The sequence below is a fragment of the Excalfactoria chinensis genome, chromosome 12 (assembly GCF_039878825.1).
Source record: "Excalfactoria chinensis isolate bCotChi1 chromosome 12, bCotChi1.hap2, whole genome shotgun sequence".
NCBI classification, from domain to species: domain Eukaryota; kingdom Metazoa; phylum Chordata; class Aves; order Galliformes; family Phasianidae; genus Excalfactoria; species Excalfactoria chinensis.
In genome coordinates, this window is record NC_092836.1 from 16,370,362 (window position 1) to 16,388,769 (window position 18,408).

The window sequence follows — 18,408 nt, forward strand, 5'->3', positions numbered from 1 at the left end:
CTGAAGCCGATGTATGTGTGGCTGTGTTAGTGGGGTCTCACTGTATGTGTGGGAGGGACAGGGGCACTTGTTGTGTCGCTGGGATGGAGTCGCCGTTCCTGGAGGTGTTCAAGGAACAGGTCAGTGTGGCACTGAGGTATGTGGCTTAGGGGGTGGGTGGGCATGGGTGGGTGGTTAGACTTGGTAACCAGTAGAGGTCTTTGCCAACCGTAATGGTTCTGTGATAACCAAGGAGCATCACTGTGTTCCCAGGGGTCTTACACTGCTGCAAAGTCACTTTTGTGCTGAGTGGAAAGGGGAGATGGGGCTGGAGGGGAGGCAGGTTGGGAGCTGTTGTGCCCTGCAGAGATAAGAGCCTGTGGGTGACAGCTGAGGTCAGGCAGGAGTGATGTACGTCCTCTGCACATCCCTGCCTTGGGCCCACGTGCATCCCATCGAATGGCACTACAGCGTGCTGTGCCCTTGGGGATGGAGGGGAGGGATGGAGGGGGAGGTGGTACCAAGCCTCAGCCCCAGGAGGTCCTGGAAAGCTGCAAGGGAGGTAAGAAAGGCATCAGCATGAGCCAAGCATCCTGTGCCACTGAGGATGGCAGGATCCCTGCAGCCTCTATCTGGGCTCCTGTCTCGTTCCTCTTCCCTTCTCCTTTTGCATAATGGATAGGCTGTGAGTAATGGGAAATGGCAGGCCAGCCACGCTTGCTGGCAGCCCCTTAATGAAGAATATGGAAATCTCATCAGTCCAATCAGGCCAGCAAATGAAACCGCTTTCCCTCGCCGATGTGAGCAGAAGGCTAACGACCCACACTCACAGGCTCCATCCCTCTCCCAGGAAGCCCCCCCCCTTTTCCTTCCCTTGCTGACAACTGAGCTGTGAACTTCATCTCCACAGCAAGCAGAGCACCAGCTTTTCTTCCCTGTTGCCCCTACATGGGGCTTGTGCTGCTCCTGAGCCTTCCCTCCAAGCTCCATGGGCTGAGACTACCTCTGCAGGGACACGTGCAGTGAGCTGCAGAGCAATACCCCTGGTTCTTCCCTTGCCCAACTCCTGTAGCATATTTCTTCCCTCTGAGCCTGGTGGTGGGAGGACAGTTCTACCTGGCCCTTCCTCCATGAAAGGCTTTTGTCCAGGTCACCTGCACAGTTCTGGGGCTTTCTTTCCCAAATGCCTTGGCTGTGCATGGGCCCACCAGCTGGTCTCATTCATAGCGGGACACCAGGCACAGCCAGGACTGGGATCTCAGCCCATCCTGGGATGTGCAGGAGGACATGGCTGAGAAGTGCCTGGCGCAGCCCGGCTCAGCTCTGCCTGGGATTCCTTGCACGGACCATTTCCCCCAGATCCAGCAGAAAATACCCTCTGCAGACACTACCCAAACCCCTTTTGGGGACCTCATGGGCTGCTCCTCAAGGGAACCCTCATGAGGAGGTGGGATTCCCAGCTCTGTGCTTGAGGGGTCTGCAAGGTGGATGTGCCCAGTGAGGAGCAGGTGCTGCAGGGCCCCAGTTTCCTAAAGCATCACACAGCAGAAGAGAGCAATCTTATTTCTCCTCAGAGAAGGAACTCTGGGCTTTCCAGCTGGACTTGCTGGGCCCAAAACAAGAGTGGGTGATGGCTGTTTGCACGGAATCTTGCACCAGCAGGTCCTGACCTCCCCGGCAGCATTTCTGCTGTTGCATTGCTTCCTTCAGGTGGGAGAATGCCCTCAGACTGTTGGCTTCTCTGCTCAGTCTGCCTTCTCTGTGCTCTGCTGGCAGAGACACGGCCTCGTGCTGCTTTAAGGGGATGTTTAATTGCTGCCTTTCACAGCCAGCGCGGAGCTGAACTGATGGCGTGAGCTCACCCAGGAGCACCGAGGTGGGCAAATGTTTTAATAAACTCCACCCAGGGCGTTTATCTACACGTAACTATATACACGGCATATGCTCTTTGTTCAGCACAGGACACTGGCTCGAGGCTGGAGGAAACCATTTGTTTCTACAAGTTATAAGATGATATCTATGAGCACCTCTAACGAGCAGAGATCTGCACGGCAGCGGGGCTGGAGCCGGTCCCGGCACAAGCTGTTTGCAATACAGCAGTAATGATGCAAAGGGGTGCTGCTCAACATGCTGCTCAACAGCAACCCGTTGAAATTAAAGGCTGAGGAGACGCAGGAGCGCTGCCATAAACATTTATTGCAACACTTCTGTGTATCATCAGCCGCTGATTTGGAGGCGATGGAAGCGCGCGGCTGAAATGATGGGCTTTGTCGGAGGCTGCGATGGGCTGTCCTTGATGGATGGCGGTGGAAGCGATGCGCCGTGTTGTCTGCAGCATAAGGCCGAGCTTAAAGCCAGAAAGAGGGGATTTGCTGCCTTTATTACCACTGATCTCTTGTGATTTTGGGGTCCGAGCGAGCTGCTGCTGGTGGAAAAAGGCAGCTTGGAGGTGATGAGCTGGAATAGCCCAGAAGATATGGATAGAAGTGGGTTCTGAACATCGAGTGTGTCATCTGCTCGAGGGCTGACACTGCTTCGTCTTCAAGTACGTTTCATTAGCAGCAGCAGCAACAACTTGCCTATACCGGTAGCACTCACAGAGCACGTCGCCCACCGAGGCAGTGAGTGCCCAGCTCTGGGGCAGCAGCTGCACCCAGCAGGGCAAGGCACAAACACAGCACGTGGAGGGCAGAGCTGCTGCTATTGAATCATCTCCCGGAGCGCTCTGCGGTGCCGGAGGAAAGTCATTGGATGGATTTCTTTTTCTCTCATCGATCTGAAGGTTGAGGATACGGATTGTATTTGAGCGAGGAATTTCTGATGATATCCCTCTGTTTCTCTTTCCAGCAGTGATCCCAAGGAAACAGTTTTGTGCTGAAGCCTCCGACTTACGGATCTCGCTGCGCTTCATATCTGAAAGCAGAGAAACGCATTGCACTCCAGCAGAGCTGCAGGTGCTGTAGCACTGGCTGCATTTAACACCTCCAATGAGCCCCATGCAGAACTGCCCTGTGCGTGCTTGGGCAGAAGCAAGAAGACAACACAGCCGTGTCCCAGCTTCGTGTCCCAGCCTGCGACATCCACAGCAGCACAAAATTCAGCTCAATGCTGGGCCCACGCTGGTTTCTTCCCCACTCCATCTCCACCAGGCTGTGTGGTAACACCAGGCACCCCCACTGAATCTCCCTTTCCTCGTTCAGATGGGTTGCAGGAGGGACTTTTGTTTCCTCCAACACAAAGCTGGGAAAAAAAAACCCAACAAACTCAAGGCTACATCAGTGTTGGCATGTGGGCGGCTTGAGAAAAACGGGTTTCCTGCTGCTTTGTGTGTCCTAAAGCCTATTAGCTGGTACTTCGGCTGCCTCTTGTTTTTGCCTGACAGGTGAAGCTCATGTTGGCCTGATGAGACATCACTGGCACCACTTTTGTTCCATCCTGCCACCGTTCCCTCTCCTAACATTCAGCAGTTTGGAGTTAGCCGCAGTGGAAAGCTTTGCCTTTGAAGAAAGGCATCGTTGGAGCTGCTGCATCACCTCTCTCTCAATGGGGCCTCACCCAGAGCCTGCTGAAAGCATGGAGAAAGAAAACTGCTTCCTTCAAGATGAGGTTAGAAACAGGGCTAGTAACCCTGCATCTTCATGAAGGATACCTTTAGGAGCAGCCCATGAGACCCCCAGAGGGTCTGGGCTGGGTCTGCAGAGGGTCTTTGCCATAGGGCTGTGACAGCTCTGCCTTGCTGTATGTTCCAAGAACATTGCCACAGAGCAGCCTTTCCCTGGGGAGGTAACCTGAGGCTGGGAGCTCTGGGATCAGCCCCCCAGCCAAGGCAGCTGGATGGCCACGTGTTAACCAGGTCTGTGTTCTGTTCATGCAGGAGAGAAGCACGGACTTCTTGGGCATCTCTTCAAATAGCTGATGAAGTATGTTGCCAATTAGTGATGTGTTTGTGGTGACGTTCTGGAGCCCTTTTCTTTATGCATTTCCAGACAGCCCCATTTCTTCACACCCACTCCTTAACAGAGATCCTGTGTCTGCTTCCTCTTCCTGAGTCCTCCTCCAAGGATGAAAACCCAGGTAACGTGAGTGCTAACTCTCCTAGGGATGAAAAAGGGAGACTCTTTCAGTGTGGCTTCAGTCTCAGGGGGTGCTCAGAAGCCATTTGCAAGCTCTTGAGCTGCTGCCATGGAATTTGTCACTCTGGCCTTTTGAAAGGGGACCAGCACTTGGAAACTAAATCCTCGGGTAACCTGATTATGTCTGTGGACGTACTCTGCTTGACTGTGACCCAGGAGGGTTCACCTTAACAGAGGCTTTCAGAAGGAGTTTGCGAAGCCTGGGCTGAGGGAAGGGTCGCAGCATGTTTCTGTTTGCATTGACACATTTGCCCCATTATTCATGGCTGGTGTGCGTTTTGTTTCCACTCGGTTCCCAGCATCCTTTATAGATGGGTTTTCATGCCTTCTAGGCAAGCAGCATTGAAATGGTGCCAACTCAACAGTCCTTTGCCAAGAGGCAATTGTGCTCACCCCGGGCTCCGGTTTTCCTTGGCTGTAGTCCCAGGAGAAGGTGTCTGTGGTCCTCCCTTGTCTGTGCCGTCTCTTCTCTCCTCTGCCCCTCTCGCTGATTCCTCCTTGAATCCATTGCTGATATATTTGTTTCTTTTTAATTAGACGTGATGGAAGAGGAGGAGTCTCAAAGACAAGTGCTGTGAACACAGGTGTCTGAATCTTTTTCCTCATCTCTCTGCAGCTGAAAGGCAAACCTATGGGGTTGGATCCTCCCCGTAATTAGACTCCTGATGAAGCAGCTGGGACAGAATAACTCCACAAGGTGTATCTAGGGGTGAAGGGAAGCCAACAGCACCAATTACCAGCCACAAGGACAAGAGGTGACAGCCTTAAGATGTGCCAAGAGAGGTTTGGGTTGGATAGTAGAAAGAATGTGTCCTCAGAAAGCAGCCAACCCTTGGAACCGGCTGCCCAGGGAAGTGGTGGAGCTGCCGTCTCTGGTGCTCCAGGAAACAAGAGATGTCACACTGAGTGACGTGGTTGGTCTAGGAAGGATCACAGGCAGATGGTTAGACACGATGACCTCGTGGTCTTTACAACCTTAATGATTCCATGAGCCTAAGATTCTATGATTTACCTTCTTCTATGAGGTCTGGAGGAAGGAAAAGAGCTGTGCTAAGGGTGAGCTGCACTGACCAACCCACCGTGGCTCTGGTCACAGGTTTTGGAGATGAATGCAAAGCTCAGGCAGCACCTGTGTGGCTTCTGCCCTGCAGCACCGGACTGGGAGGCTGCAGCAGCTCTGCCGGTGCCTGGCAGGAGAAAAGCAAATCAGTGTTTGATGGAAGGCTTTCCCCAAACACTAACTAATGGGAATTCCTCAGTGGTGTCCCTGGGAGCTCCAATATTGGATCTCGGAGCAGCCTTTTGTGTTCTCAGCAGCCTGTGGGTCCTGATGGACTTAACCCTTCCCAAGGCTCAGCGCTGTGCCTGCTGCTGGCCCAGGGCTGGTTCTGGGCACTTGGTGCTCCGGTGATCCTCTGTGCAGCCATTGAGGGTTTATTGTGCAGCTGGAGGCAGGAGTGGGTGAAAATAAGTGGAATAAGGGAACAAAAGGAGCTTTTTAGGGAGGTGGGGTATGTTTGCATGGGGAAGGGCAGGAATTTCTTTTCTTTGCCCAAAAGTCTAAAGTGCTTTCTTCAGTGCCTCCTTCGCTGCATGGGGCCCCGGTCAATAACATTCCACGCTCGCCCTGCGGAAGGAGACGGGCCAAGCACGGCGCGGCTGAATGAAATTCCTCTCACCTCACCCTGTAAACATCCCAAGAGCCTGGCCCCATTACGGCTGGGTACAAAAGTCCGGGGCTGAGGCCGAACAAAAGGATGGGGAAGAAAGTGCCGGTTGCCATGGCAACGCTGTCCAGGCCGCCTGGTTTTATCAGCAAGGGGCCCGGGTTTTCTGCCTGAGTTGCAGGAATCCGAAGCAATTTATTTCCACGGCAAGAAGGAGACTGTGGGGAGATCGAGGGAGGCCAGAGCTCTGCATGGGCCTCGGTTCTGCACAGACACCTCCAGCACCAGGCCCATGCCTGCTGCAAGCAACAGCATGGCGGCCATCTCATGGGCATCCCCTACAACATGCAGTGCCCCTCTTGTCTGGTTTACCCCCTTGTCCCCACTCCCAGAGCCTTAGTGGGTCTGGTTTTTTGTAGTAGCTTGAGGGTGTGGGTTTAAGAATTCAATTAGGGCATGGTTTATTATTTCACACCCAAAAGAAAGGTGGTGGCTCCCACTTCCAGCATGGTCCCCTCTGCTCAGAGCATCCGACAAGCCTGAATTGCAATGGGAACATCACCTAAGGCCAGAAGAAGAAGGTCTGTGCTGCGCTTGCATGTCTACCAGCAAAGCTAATACAAAGCATTAATGTGTCCCAAACCCCAAGTGATGGCTGCAGGTGGGATTTGGTGGCGTTGTCAAGAAACGTGTAGATGTGGTACAGAGACATGGCTTAGAGGGCAATGTAGGTGGTAGGAGGATGGTTGGATTAGTTGATCTTAGAGGTCTTTTCTAACCTGAATGATTCTTGATTCCAGGTATGGCCATGGGGAATTCAACATAGTAGACCTGCTAGGCAGCAGGTGCTTGTGTTATGGCTGCCAACCAAGGCTGCTGGATGTAGGGGCAGCACGCAGGGTGGAGGAAGATAGTGTGAAGTTGTAAGTATTAACAATGACCAGGACAAAGTTGCAGGCTATATACCAAAGATTTTCAGAGACAGACCCTGTCACAGAAGGGAAAGAACTGCACTGAAGGTTATTAATGTAATTCCCTTGTTGTTTTCTTTTGTTTTGTTCTGGGGGGATGTGGGAGTGGGTTTGGAGAGCCTGTAGGATGGGTCAGCAGCATGCAAAGCTTTACTACACACCTGCAGTGCAGAGTGGCTTAATGGCTGGAGGAAACCCAGCTGAGCCTGACACAGTAAGTGTTGAACTAAGACACAGCCTGCTCATCTCTGGTAACTAATCCTTTGGTCTAGGAAAACTTCTAAACCAATGCAGCAAGCTGTGCTAATGGAGAAAGTACTAATTACACCGAAGACAAGGTAAGGAATAGAAGACAGGTACAGGAGCTGCACCTTGAGAAGGAGGATGTAGCAGACCAGACAGAGTTCACCACTGGAGTTCCTCTGGAATCAATCCTGGGATCGATCTTGTTTATTCTCTCTGTGAATGATGTTGTCATGAGCGGTGGAAGCGCTCAGGTCAGGCCAGCTGATGACGCCAAAGAGGAGGCACTCTGAATGCAGAGGATAAAGGGAGAGCTGGCTGTAAGCAGCAGACAACCTTGAGCAGGAGACACAGGATGGAGCTGAAATCCAACAGTGTGAAATGCAAGAGTACAGCCAAGGCTTTTGTGATAGACAGGGAGCGTATCAGCTGGATGTGGCTGAGGAGGAGGTGCACTTTGTTGTAGCAGTTGCAGATGATTATCAACCACCAATTAGCTAAAGGCACAAAAAGGTAACTGAAGCCCTAGGGGGCCTGCAGTACTTCCCACAGAAGCAGAAAATGGTTAATTTTGCTGGGCTGGTAGGCTGAGTTCTCACTAAGAATCTGTGCAGAAAACCCCTCTTTGGTAGGGAAGAAGCCAGAGATCCTGTTTCACCTCCACACCTGTGAAACAGAGCCTGCAAGGGTTGTTTTTTCTCTAGTTGTGTCACTATTCAGGGTGTAGGAAAGAGTACATGAGAAGCAGAAAAGCTGTATGAAATGATGGGAGGATGCATGCACAGGAGGGAGATGTAGGCATTCTAGAAAAGCTTCAGTAGTGTTTGGGAGGAAGGCACTGAGCAAAAGAGCAGGGATGCTCTGGAGCAGCCTCTCCTTAAACAAGGAGAATAACAGTTCAGTAAGTTAGGAAAACTGAAACACCAAGGCAAGGACCGTGATGACCCCAAACATCCCATGTCTCCAACCCACCCAAAGGTCACTTCTGTCCTTGCATCCCCCTGGATGCTCTGCAGGGTCATTTTGGCTCCTGTTCTGTTCCCTTCCCTGCCTGGAAACTGATCCCCACTTCAGCTTTACTGGGGGGGAAAAAAGAAAAGGAAAGGCAGCAGACGGGGCTTTTTGTACCGCAAAGTAGATTAGGGGCCTCCCAGGGCCCTGCAGCCTGTGCACAGCATGGGGAGGGCTGGGAGGAGGGAAGGAGGGAGGGAAGGCTCCGCTCTCAGCCCTGCCTTTGGTCTGCTCCTTGCAAACTGTTTTCTGTCCAGCTTCCTTCCTTTATTTTATTTATTCATTCATTTATTTTCCTTTTTCCCTGCTTGTCACTATGGATCAGCTTCTTGGGGATGAAGATCCTTTCTGTTCTCGCAGTGGATTTAACTCCCGAAACACGTGTCATGTTCCCCAACTCCCATCCTGAATGGGGAAAGCATTCACCCAAACAAAAGCCAAACGCCCTTCCTAGGGGCAATGAGGAAAAGGGAACTCTGCGGTGGTCTCTAGTCTGATGACAAAAGGTTTCTTGGACTACAGATGAGAAAGTCAATGCTGCCTGGGATTATAGAAGCAGCTGTGGGCAGCAGGGATTAAGCACCACCTGTGTGATGAATGGATATGGCTCTGGTCCTGCAGCCAGGACACAGGCCAGATGCTCGGTGCTACCTCTCTGCCCGGGCTTGACCTCAGAATTGCTTTCTTGATGTTTGAATGACTGATGCCCCCTCCTTGGAGTCTGTGGGAAACAAGCTGGTGCTGGTGGGTGCACCGAGGCTGGGTAGGATGGTTTCCATGTGCCTGTCATGGGACATCTGACTTTCAGAAAGACTGGGCACCTCACCCTCTTTAAGCACACCCTCAGATCTCTTCCTTTTAACCCTCTTGGTCTCAAGTGTTCCCTATAAAGCAAACACAGCAAAGCCCCATCCTATAGCAAGGGAGTTGCGAAGCCAAAATCATTACCAGTTTCGAAGCATTCAGCTACTACAGTGAGATCGACTGAAAAGCTCTTTCGGAGACTAATAATTTTACCTTCTTAGCAGAGACTGAATGATGTGCAGTAAGCTCTGCCTGAGGCTCCGAGCTCCAAACAGTGCCGTGGAAACCAAGTATTGTGAGAATGTTTGTTCAGTGCATGTCCTGTGTGCGGGATGAAGCGGGGTCCTCTAGAAAATAGCTCTGTTGTGTAATTAACATTGAAATTAAAGATCTGTGCGTTAAACAAAAAAGAGCCAGGCACAGGGGGACAGATAACTGAAGCTGGCCAGGGCCACTGAAGAATTAGAAGGGCTGTGGCCCTAGCATGAGAAGCTTCACAGCCTGACTGGAAGCAATAGAAATACCTTAACCCCCTATAAAACCCAAGGAGTAGATGCTGCACGTGCCACTGCTAATAGCCCTTCCAGTTTTTCCTGGTACCTTCTCGCATATCATATGCATCTGGGAAGTGGAAGGAACTGGAGCTGAGAATCACAGAGCTCACATCAACCCTAGAGATGCAGTAAACACACCAGACGTGCCCAACGTGAAATGGGATCTAACAGGGAAGAGGAGAGGGAAGGTAGAAGGGGATCCATTATTCATGAAGGCAATAGCAGTACAACACAGACTCCTAGACCCACGTGGCGCTGGATAAGGTTACTACATAAACAAGAGTTGGTAATGGCATGCCGAATTAGGTGCACAAAGGAGAGAGCTGGTGAGTCCCTGCCCTTTCCTTTCTGCCCTTCCCAGCAGACAGTAATCTTCTCGGGTGCATGACAGCAGAAATAAGTTTCTTTGGGCAGCTCTACCGCTGTAATTCTGGGGGAAGATTTGAGAAATCAGAAGCGTGCACAGCACGGGAAGAGGGAGAAGCAGCTCCCCAGGTAGGAGTTACACCAGGCAGATGGTAGCAGCATCCCAGGCATTTGGACTGTTCATGACATGATTGTTGTTGGAGGACGTGCATCTTTTTTGCGTTGTTTTTAATGACATTCAGCTTTTCTGATACTCCTGCTGCTGGTTGGCCACATGGCTGCACAAAGCTACCACCCTGCAGTGTGTGGGCCCTGCCTGCGTCTGCCTGGGAGCCAGGTCCCATCTGGCTGTAATTACCAGCTTCACATCAGCAGAAAAACACAGTATTTAAACACAAATGTTCAATGTTTGCATAGCAAACCTCAGGACAGAAAGCTCTTGATAATCAGCCTGCAGGAGAGGAGGTGGTGCTGTGTAGGTGAGCCTTGAGCTGGATGGCAGAGATAGAGCAGGACTCCGTGGTACTCACAGAGACAGAAGGGCAGCGCTGAGCCCCAGGAGCCCTTTGTGCATCACTGCAGGCAGCAGCTGCCCACAGCCCTGCAACCACCACTTCTTGCTTGGGAAAAGAGAAACGGAGCCTGCTCATCCAAGGCAATCCCATCTATTCCCATTCCGTCCATGCAAAGTGCTCATCCAGACTCATCAGCTGGTGGAAGAGCTACTGAAAACAGCACAGGCTTCTTACTCAAAGCAAGCCACCAGGATGAATAATAGCGTATGGAGGACCTGGGCAGCTGTCCCCATGCAGGAATGCAAGCTTTAATATGTTCCTCAAAGAAACACAAGGAATTTACTGCATTGGTCCTTAAAACCTAAAATTGAAAGGACAACAGGTGTGAGGTATCGCAGGGTGAACCTTACCTCCCCCCGGAGCAGGGAACTGATGGTGCCAGGACCACCTGGCATGGCCCTCCACATGGCAGTCCTGGAGGTGTTGGTCCTTGTCCCATCTTCTGCAGGGTCAGCTGCACTCACTGTTTTCTTTCCTTATGGAGAAGAAAAGCACACCTTGAGATGTCTTCCATTCCTGATGCCGTGATGTAGCCGGTGACTCTCTCCTCCTGGGCTTTTCATGGCAGGTCTCAACCAGTAGCCACTTGTTATTCCATGTCAGTAGAGCAGACGTAGGGTACCAAATGCCTCCTTACAGCCTCAGAGAGGTTCAAGGCCTTTTTCCTGCTGCTTGTGCACCCAAGGCGAGCAGCCTCGCTGTCGTCATCGCCTTGGAGAAGCATTGCTCATCTCGGCGAGCTTTAAAGCCGCATCCTGACAGACCAAAATAAATCAATCAATAAATAAATCGTCCGTCGCATCTACTGGATTCTGCAGTTTATTTCCTCGGTGCTGATGAAAAATAGTTGGACGCTTCGTAGCTTCATGAGACTAATTATGATAAACGGCCCCATCGCTGCTAATATCCGGCCATTAATTCCCAGATGGAGCTGCAGAAAATGTCAGGAATGGAAATGTCAGCTCTCTAAGAGGACCTGGCAGGTATTGAAGTGGGGACTGGAGCATCAGCAGAGGAGGCAGCAGGGGGAGAGGCAGGAATTAGTTGGATGACGATACGCCTTTGGAAGCTGTACTTTTTCTGTCTCGATTGCCCAGTTATATCTCCCTCAAGCAATGACGTGACCATGGCTCCTTTCAGACTCTCAGGCTCTGTTCCCTGCACTAGGCAAAAGAGTCGGCACCTCCTAAGGGTGATGCTTCAACTGAAGCTTCACTTCCCTGCTGAGACCCCAGAAATGTGGCTTCATGTCAGGCTGGCACAAGTCACTTACAGCAACACTGACCTTGGTATCCCCTGTAACATGGCAGTGCTGGGGGAGCTGGCACCTGGGCCTGATAACCATGGCTGGTCTCCTTGGCCATTGTGGGAGGGTGCTTTGGGACCAGCAGCTCTATTGCACCATTGCTTTCCACCAGTAGTTGTTAATGGTTTCGCTGTATGTTAGAGACAGTTCTTTATGGCAGCGTTCACTCCTAAGTGAGAAAGCACTCTGAGAATAGATGAACCAGCCAGACAAATGATCTCAATGCCCAGATATTGACAGCGCTGTGTTACTGATGGCAGGAAGTCAGGCTGGCACTTGGTGCGATAAATCAGCCGACAAACAAACGTCAAGGAGATATGCTGCAAAGTCGTTCTAAATCCAAAAATATGGGGTTGTCCTCTTGTGTGGAAAGCCACCGCTCTGTCACACTGATATGCCTGAATCTCTGACTCTGTTGATTTCTTCTAAGGCCTGGTGCAAAGAAATACATCTCTTTTGATAGAGCTCGTCTATTTTGTTCAGCCCGTTGGCTGAAGCCTTGCTCTGTGCAGCTTCTGCAGTGTTATTGTTCAGATGAGAATCTATTCCAGCTCTTGGCGCTTGCTTTCAAGTGGAAAAAATCCAAGCAGGTTGGGGATTCCTTGATAAAGCGCCAGTTGGTTGAAAGAAATGCTTTGATAGGAATCCATTAGATTGAGCAATGCTGGTTGTCAGCAGAGGACGGCGTTTTCACTCCAAACTAGATGATGTGGGCACTTAGCTGTTGAGAGAAGATAGAGCACTCAGCCTGAACCAGAGCACGCGGAGCTGAACCAGGGCTCCCCACACCCTGCCATGAGCACCGAATCAGTCCAGGCAGGGAGCAGGGATGCCTCTGTCTCTCTGCAAAGCTCAGTGTTCCTCCTGAAGCTTCAGGGGAAAATCCCAGACCTTATTTAAGAGATCCTAGATCTTATTTAAGAGAAAACACGCATCCTCCTCCTGACCTCCCCGAACACACAAAGTTAGCTGGTTGAGGACCTCAATCCCTGCATGTTGTCTGGGAAAGCCTGAGTTGTAAGACTGCTAGCATCTTTCAGAAATGACTTGCGGTTCTTTTGGGATGGGTTTCACTGGAGGCGGGTGATATATTTCCTAGAAGAGAGCAGTTCTATCTATAGCCTCCCGAGTGTTGTGTTTTGTACGCTTGAAGGGTGTTTGTATGTGAAACTCTGAAATTTCTGAAGAGTGCCAGGAAATGTCACCTCTTGGGCTACATCCTCCCCAGTACAGACTGGGCATATTTGGCTTCCTCATGAGGCAGAACCCACTACTCTTACCTGGGGTGACTTGTGTCCCAGCCATCAACAGCCTCCTTTCCTCAGCAAGCACTCCTGTAGCCCTAAAGAGCAGATGGTAGAGTTGTGTTAGAGATGCTTCTGGCCAGTTCAGCTAACAAAAGCCCAACCACAAGCTTTGCTGCCCATCACTGCTGAGAGCTCATCTTGCTTAACTCCTCCATTACCATCACTCCCTTCCTGCACAGGTGTGGTTCTGGCAGCCCTCACTGCCACCTCCCTGGCCAACCCACTGTTTTCCATGCACCTTTCTTGGAAATTCCTTTGGGAAGCCATCTAGCTGGACTGCTGGTGGGATACGAGTGTGAGACCAACATGAAGATTGCTCTACCAGGGTCAAGGTCTCATTCATTTCTCGAGATTGCAGGGAAAAGAGGAGTCTGAAAGCAAAGAATTTGCAGCTGGCTGGTATGAACTGCTCCACCAGTTCTACCCCGTGTGAACACAAGATAACCAACTAGATAACCAACTGCTCGGTGTGGAAAGACCTGCAACAAGTAGCAGGGGTGTAAAGGTGGATCTGCCTTGATGGTGCCTTCCCAGAGTCAAACTGCACCTCCAGGAGAGAGGCATCAAGCAAGATGCAGCCAGACCTCCTCCTGTCTCTCCCTGCTTTGTCACTTCCTCGTGGCTTGTTTTTCTGTCAAATGTAGCCCGCATTGTCAACATGTGGTGTTTTACTCTAAATCAATGCTCCCTTGTGTGTGGGAACACACGTAGGTGTGGAGACAGAGAAATCTAGGGCCTTATTCCCCAGTGGCCTCGTGTTTGGAGGATCATTTACACCTTCAGCAAAACGCGCGTGGGGTAGGTATGGAAACACTGCTAAATCTGAAGGTGCCTGCCACCCACGCTGGAGAGGTGCAAGTGATGAAACAACCAGTGCATCATCTCTGAGGTCCATGCAAGTTGGGCGTTATGGTATTTTGTTGTTCTTCCCATAACTAGAGGAAGGCTGCTCCCTGTAAGAGTGAACTTGTGCGCAATACGCTCTCCTGGTGTTTTCTCAGCTATTGGTTTAGAATAGATGTTTCAGAGCTAAAGGGGAGGGGAGGAAAGGTGGCTGCAGAAGCTCGTGGACAACAGAAAGCAGAGGAGCCAGGATCTTGTCAATGGAACCTTCCAGAAAGAGCAAACCACCAGCATGCATCACAGTTTGCCTTCCTGGTGCCAATCCACATGCTAACCATCCCCTAAGTGAAACAGATTTGATGGGGGAGGCAAGAGCTGCCCCTCGCCGTGGGTCAAAACTTTGCTAAGCCTCACTCATGCTCTTACCACCCCAGTGGTCTTTTGGGTCGGGTGGGGAGAGCGGTGTTTTCCTTCTCTCCAAACAGTCTTACAATAGAACCAGTCCTAGGTAAGTCACTGACCAGGAGAACCAATTTCTTGGGCACTCAGCATCAGCTGCAAGTACTGGAAGGTCTGTGGCTGTAAGGGAAACCCTTGATCACAGCCTGAACCTCTGATTAACCATCTGAGGCAAGTGATGAGTCAGCTGTGGGAGCACAGGTGGAGGTAATTCAGCTGTGCTCACAGAAGGGGTGGAACTCGGCTCCATCTCTCCTAGATCCCATTTAAGGGCTGACCACCACTAGGGCAGCATCTCTTTCTGGAGTTCTTGTGGTGAGTCCTCATCTTGACTGAAGGCTTCAGAGTTGGTAAGTCTTTTTCTTAGATGCCCTCTGGTTATCTATTTACAACTATACGTAACTATACTTGTATTATTCCAACTATGTAGTGGCCTAGAAAAAGCATGTGGTAGAAGGAGCAGGAGGAAGCCTCAGAAGAAAGATAGCACTGAACTTTTTGGGTTTGCCTGGCTTTGGGCAGCATCCAAACTCAGGTTGAGATGAGGGGGCAGCACAGAGATGCTCAGCAGCACTGCAAGTAGCTGTGTTGAATGTCAGCTACCACCAGCTTGGAAACTGCACAGGGTGTGGATGCTGCAGCCCTGGGGAGTGAAGCTCTTGGGAACCATGAGGCCCTTTAGAAGGCAGGTCAGGAAATGAAACCCTGACTGCAGCACAGGGATGGAGAGCATGGTCAATTGCACACCTGTCTGGTTTCAGTTCTGGCCTGGCAGGTTTCTGAAGGGCCAGCCAATTGAATCAGCTCTGCTTTCATCTCCTGGATCACTGAAGCATTTTGTGTCATACTTTGAGAGCTTGGTCAGAAATGAAGCACTGCTAACCAGGAGGATGGTGAGGTCTGCAGTGAACTCACACCCACTACAGGGGCCATAGGGCTATTCCAGAAGAGCACAGTGGAGCTCTTTGGGTCCTCTGAGCCAAGAGTCACAATCTGTGATGCCACCCTTGGGATCTCCAGGAAGAACCATAATCACGTTATGCTTAATCGAGGCAAGCCTTGATTAAATAAAGCACGGGGCTAGCAGCACAATGGAGAACCTACATCTGGGGGTTTCTCCAGCAAACTTCAGGATAACACAAAGCCCCACGCCGGGCAGGGTGGGATGCTCATTGCCTGGGCTCTGCTGCCTCCTGGTGGCACAGCCCCCTGCCCCTGGACGGGGCCACCCGGGGAGCCCCAACCTGGCCGTGCAGCTGAGGACTCGTCCCCAGAGCATCCGAACCTGTCCCTCTCCTGCGGGTTTGGGCTGAGTGAGGAGGGGGCAGGATGCTTCCCCTGCAGCCCTTTGCTTTGCTGGGTGTCTGCCAGCTGAACCCAGTGCCACCTGCCCCTCATTTGGTCATTATATGCTCTGCAGGTGGAGGTACGACTCATTAAGTGTGGTGGCCTAGGATGTCTATGGGTGCATCAGCTCAGCTATAATTAACCCCTGGGAGGCGGAGGCTGATGGTGGTCTTTGCTAGTGGCTCTGTGGTGGTGACAGTATCCTTGAGGTAGCTTGACAGTAGCTGCTATGCCCCTTTGATGACACCGGGGTCTCTGTTGTGGTGTTTTGGTGACAGTAGTTCTCGGGTGATGGCAGGGACTCAGAGGTGGGGGTGGTGGGGGTGGTACTCTATGGCTGTGCTGGTGGCAATGAGGGTGGCTCTGCGGCAGCACTGGTGGCAGCCTGGGCTCTGAGTAGCGGCTCTATGGGTGGCAGAGGAGCTCTGTGGTTGCTCCGAGGTGATGCCGAGGTGGCACAGCGCTGCCAGCCTCAGCCGCCGGTTGCGCGGAGCAGGCGGCCGCGAGGAGCCCCTCCCCTAACGACGGGCCGCCGGTTAGAAGCGCTCGGCAGCGGCGCAACGCGAAGCGAATACGGCGGGTCGGCTCTGAGAGCCGGAGGAGCGGAACCGGGATCGGTGAGCTTCGGAAGGCGGCGGGGCGGATGTCGGTCAGCAGCAGCCTTGCTTATAGGGGTCGGCTCGGTTCTGAAGCGCTTTTCTCCTGTCTTTATGTCGTCTTAACGCTGTTGGGAAGGAAAGAGGCTTCCCGAGTCCGTTTTGTTGACGCTGTGGACCGAAGGAGGGAAGGACGCAGAGGCGGCGGATCAAACTGCCCTGCAGGACGTTGAAGACTTGCCGAGTAATTGTAATTATAGCTTTGCCACAGTGAGGCACAGATGCCTCCATTTACCGTAGAGCAGCACACCTGTGTGTGTAGGAAAAGTGCTTCTCAGGTGTGAGAGAGCCTGACTGAGCTGCTGGGAAAGTTCAGGCAGGAAAAAGAAGCTTCTTGTGGCTAAAACTGGAAGTCTTTGTTGGCTTAAAGCTCAAGCCCTGACTGCCCAGAGGGATGTGCTCCAAGCAGTGGTGGCGTATGGCTGGAGTGGGACACAAAAAAGGCTTGTGCCATTGCATGGCTTTGCTTCAGCATCTCTTGGGCAGTAAAGAAAGCACTGAGTGCTGTCTGTTGTTCTAGCAGATCTATCTGAAACCTCACCTTCTGCCCAGGGATCCAGGGCCACCCTAGGGTGAGGATTTGGGAGGACATCCTCCCTTCCTTCTGGGGCAGCTGGAGGCTGGGGAAGAGTTGGTTGTTCCACAATAGGCCCCTGCACACAGCATCTCAGCTTAGTAAGAGAGTGGATCTCATGTTTAAATCCAACACAGACCCTTCCTATAGTCACACTGCCACCTCCCCCAGGGGGGATACACAGGTGGGCCTTGTTCTGCATTGCTGCTGGTTGGTGTACCTGAGCAACCGGCCTGACGGAGCCCAGCAGTGATTCATCAGGAATCCATGGATCTTGGCTGATATCAATCAATCCTGCTGGGCTGCTAAAATAGATATGGCCAGAGCATAAAATAACTAATAAAACCAAAATCCTCCGCGGAAAATTCATTCTTCAGGGTCTGAAGTTGCAGTTCTTGTGCCAAAGAGAAGCTTGGAGGAGAAAGGTTTGTGATTTTTCTAGCTTGAAGGAGGGGAGAGCGGATTTATTGATCCTGCAGGCCTCTGCAATCTGTTTGTTTGCTGTGTGTCACTTAAAGGATTCGCATCATGGTAACCTTGATTTATTATCCGATTTCTTTTTTGACTCAGCCTCTCAAAATTGTGCACTGGCTTGAACCTACAGTAATAAACCCACACAGTTATTCTCTCTTATCTCAGCCATACATGTAATGCTTTCTCCTCTGTGTGTGTACCTGATCCATTCGTGCAGGCAGCAAAGCAAGGTGAAATTCAGGGGGGGAATAAAAAAATCCCTTCTGATAGAGTGTGGGATGGGCAGAGTTTTCTGCTCCATTCATTGCAATCTCCAGGTGAGAACAAGGCTCCAGACAGGCACCACACCAGCTGTGGCCAACAAGATCAGGCAGGATCTTTTCTAAGGATTAGCTGTGGCCTGCTGCAGAGACTTGGCTTCCAGGAGTGAGCAAGGCAGATATGCATGAGTCTTAGGAAGGGTGCAGGGCACAAACATCCTCAGGTAGGGCTGGGTGAGGAGTTGGAGTCTTGCCCTGAGCAGGAATGAGTGAATAAGCCATATCACACTCAGGGTATCCTTGAGAGACCCCACAGAGGGCTTTGACTCCTGATTTATAGGAAAAAAGCTTGGCTGCTTTGTGCACATCATTCTGTCAGCACGTGTGTGAGCCAGAGGGGCTTGGGTCACTTTAGTTCTACTAATTAGTGACTGTAGTCACTTCTGTGTTTAGACAAGCCTTTAGACTGCTTTACCATCTAAAGTCTGAGGGCTGCTCTTAATGACTATCTCTCTGTGTGTGAAGGTTTGTATGAAGTACAGCCGTATGGCTGTAATATTTGCCTGGACTTGCATCCAGAGTGGCAGAATAGGAATTATTTGTGAGCTGAGATCACCAGCAAAAATATCCCCTGCAGGAGGAGAGAGAGAGGAGAGGAGCTGCTGGCTATATTTTAATATTCGTCAGGCAGTGCTTAAACATCTCTCCTGAATTATTGAAATGAAAGAGCCAAGCCTCACATCTGGGAGCTGCTGTGTTGGTATGTAGGCTGTGTCCTGCTCCCGCTGGACTCCAGTGTGACAAGGCTTTTAAGGGATTTTGGTATAGCAAAAGTAGCATTGCTCTTGTAGTCCTGGTTTACTCCAATCCTCCTGGCAG

General features: G+C 51.3%; 1 long non-coding RNA gene across 1 annotated transcript; it reads left to right on the top strand.

Moving 5' to 3' along the window:
• On the top strand, positions 1–3,561 carry LOC140257891 (uncharacterized). The gene is made up of 3 exons (XR_011905140.1): positions 1–119; positions 2,830–2,933; positions 3,362–3,561. It is a non-coding gene; the product is annotated as an uncharacterized lncRNA (long non-coding RNA).
• The last annotated feature ends 14,847 nt before the right edge of the window (positions 3,562–18,408 follow it).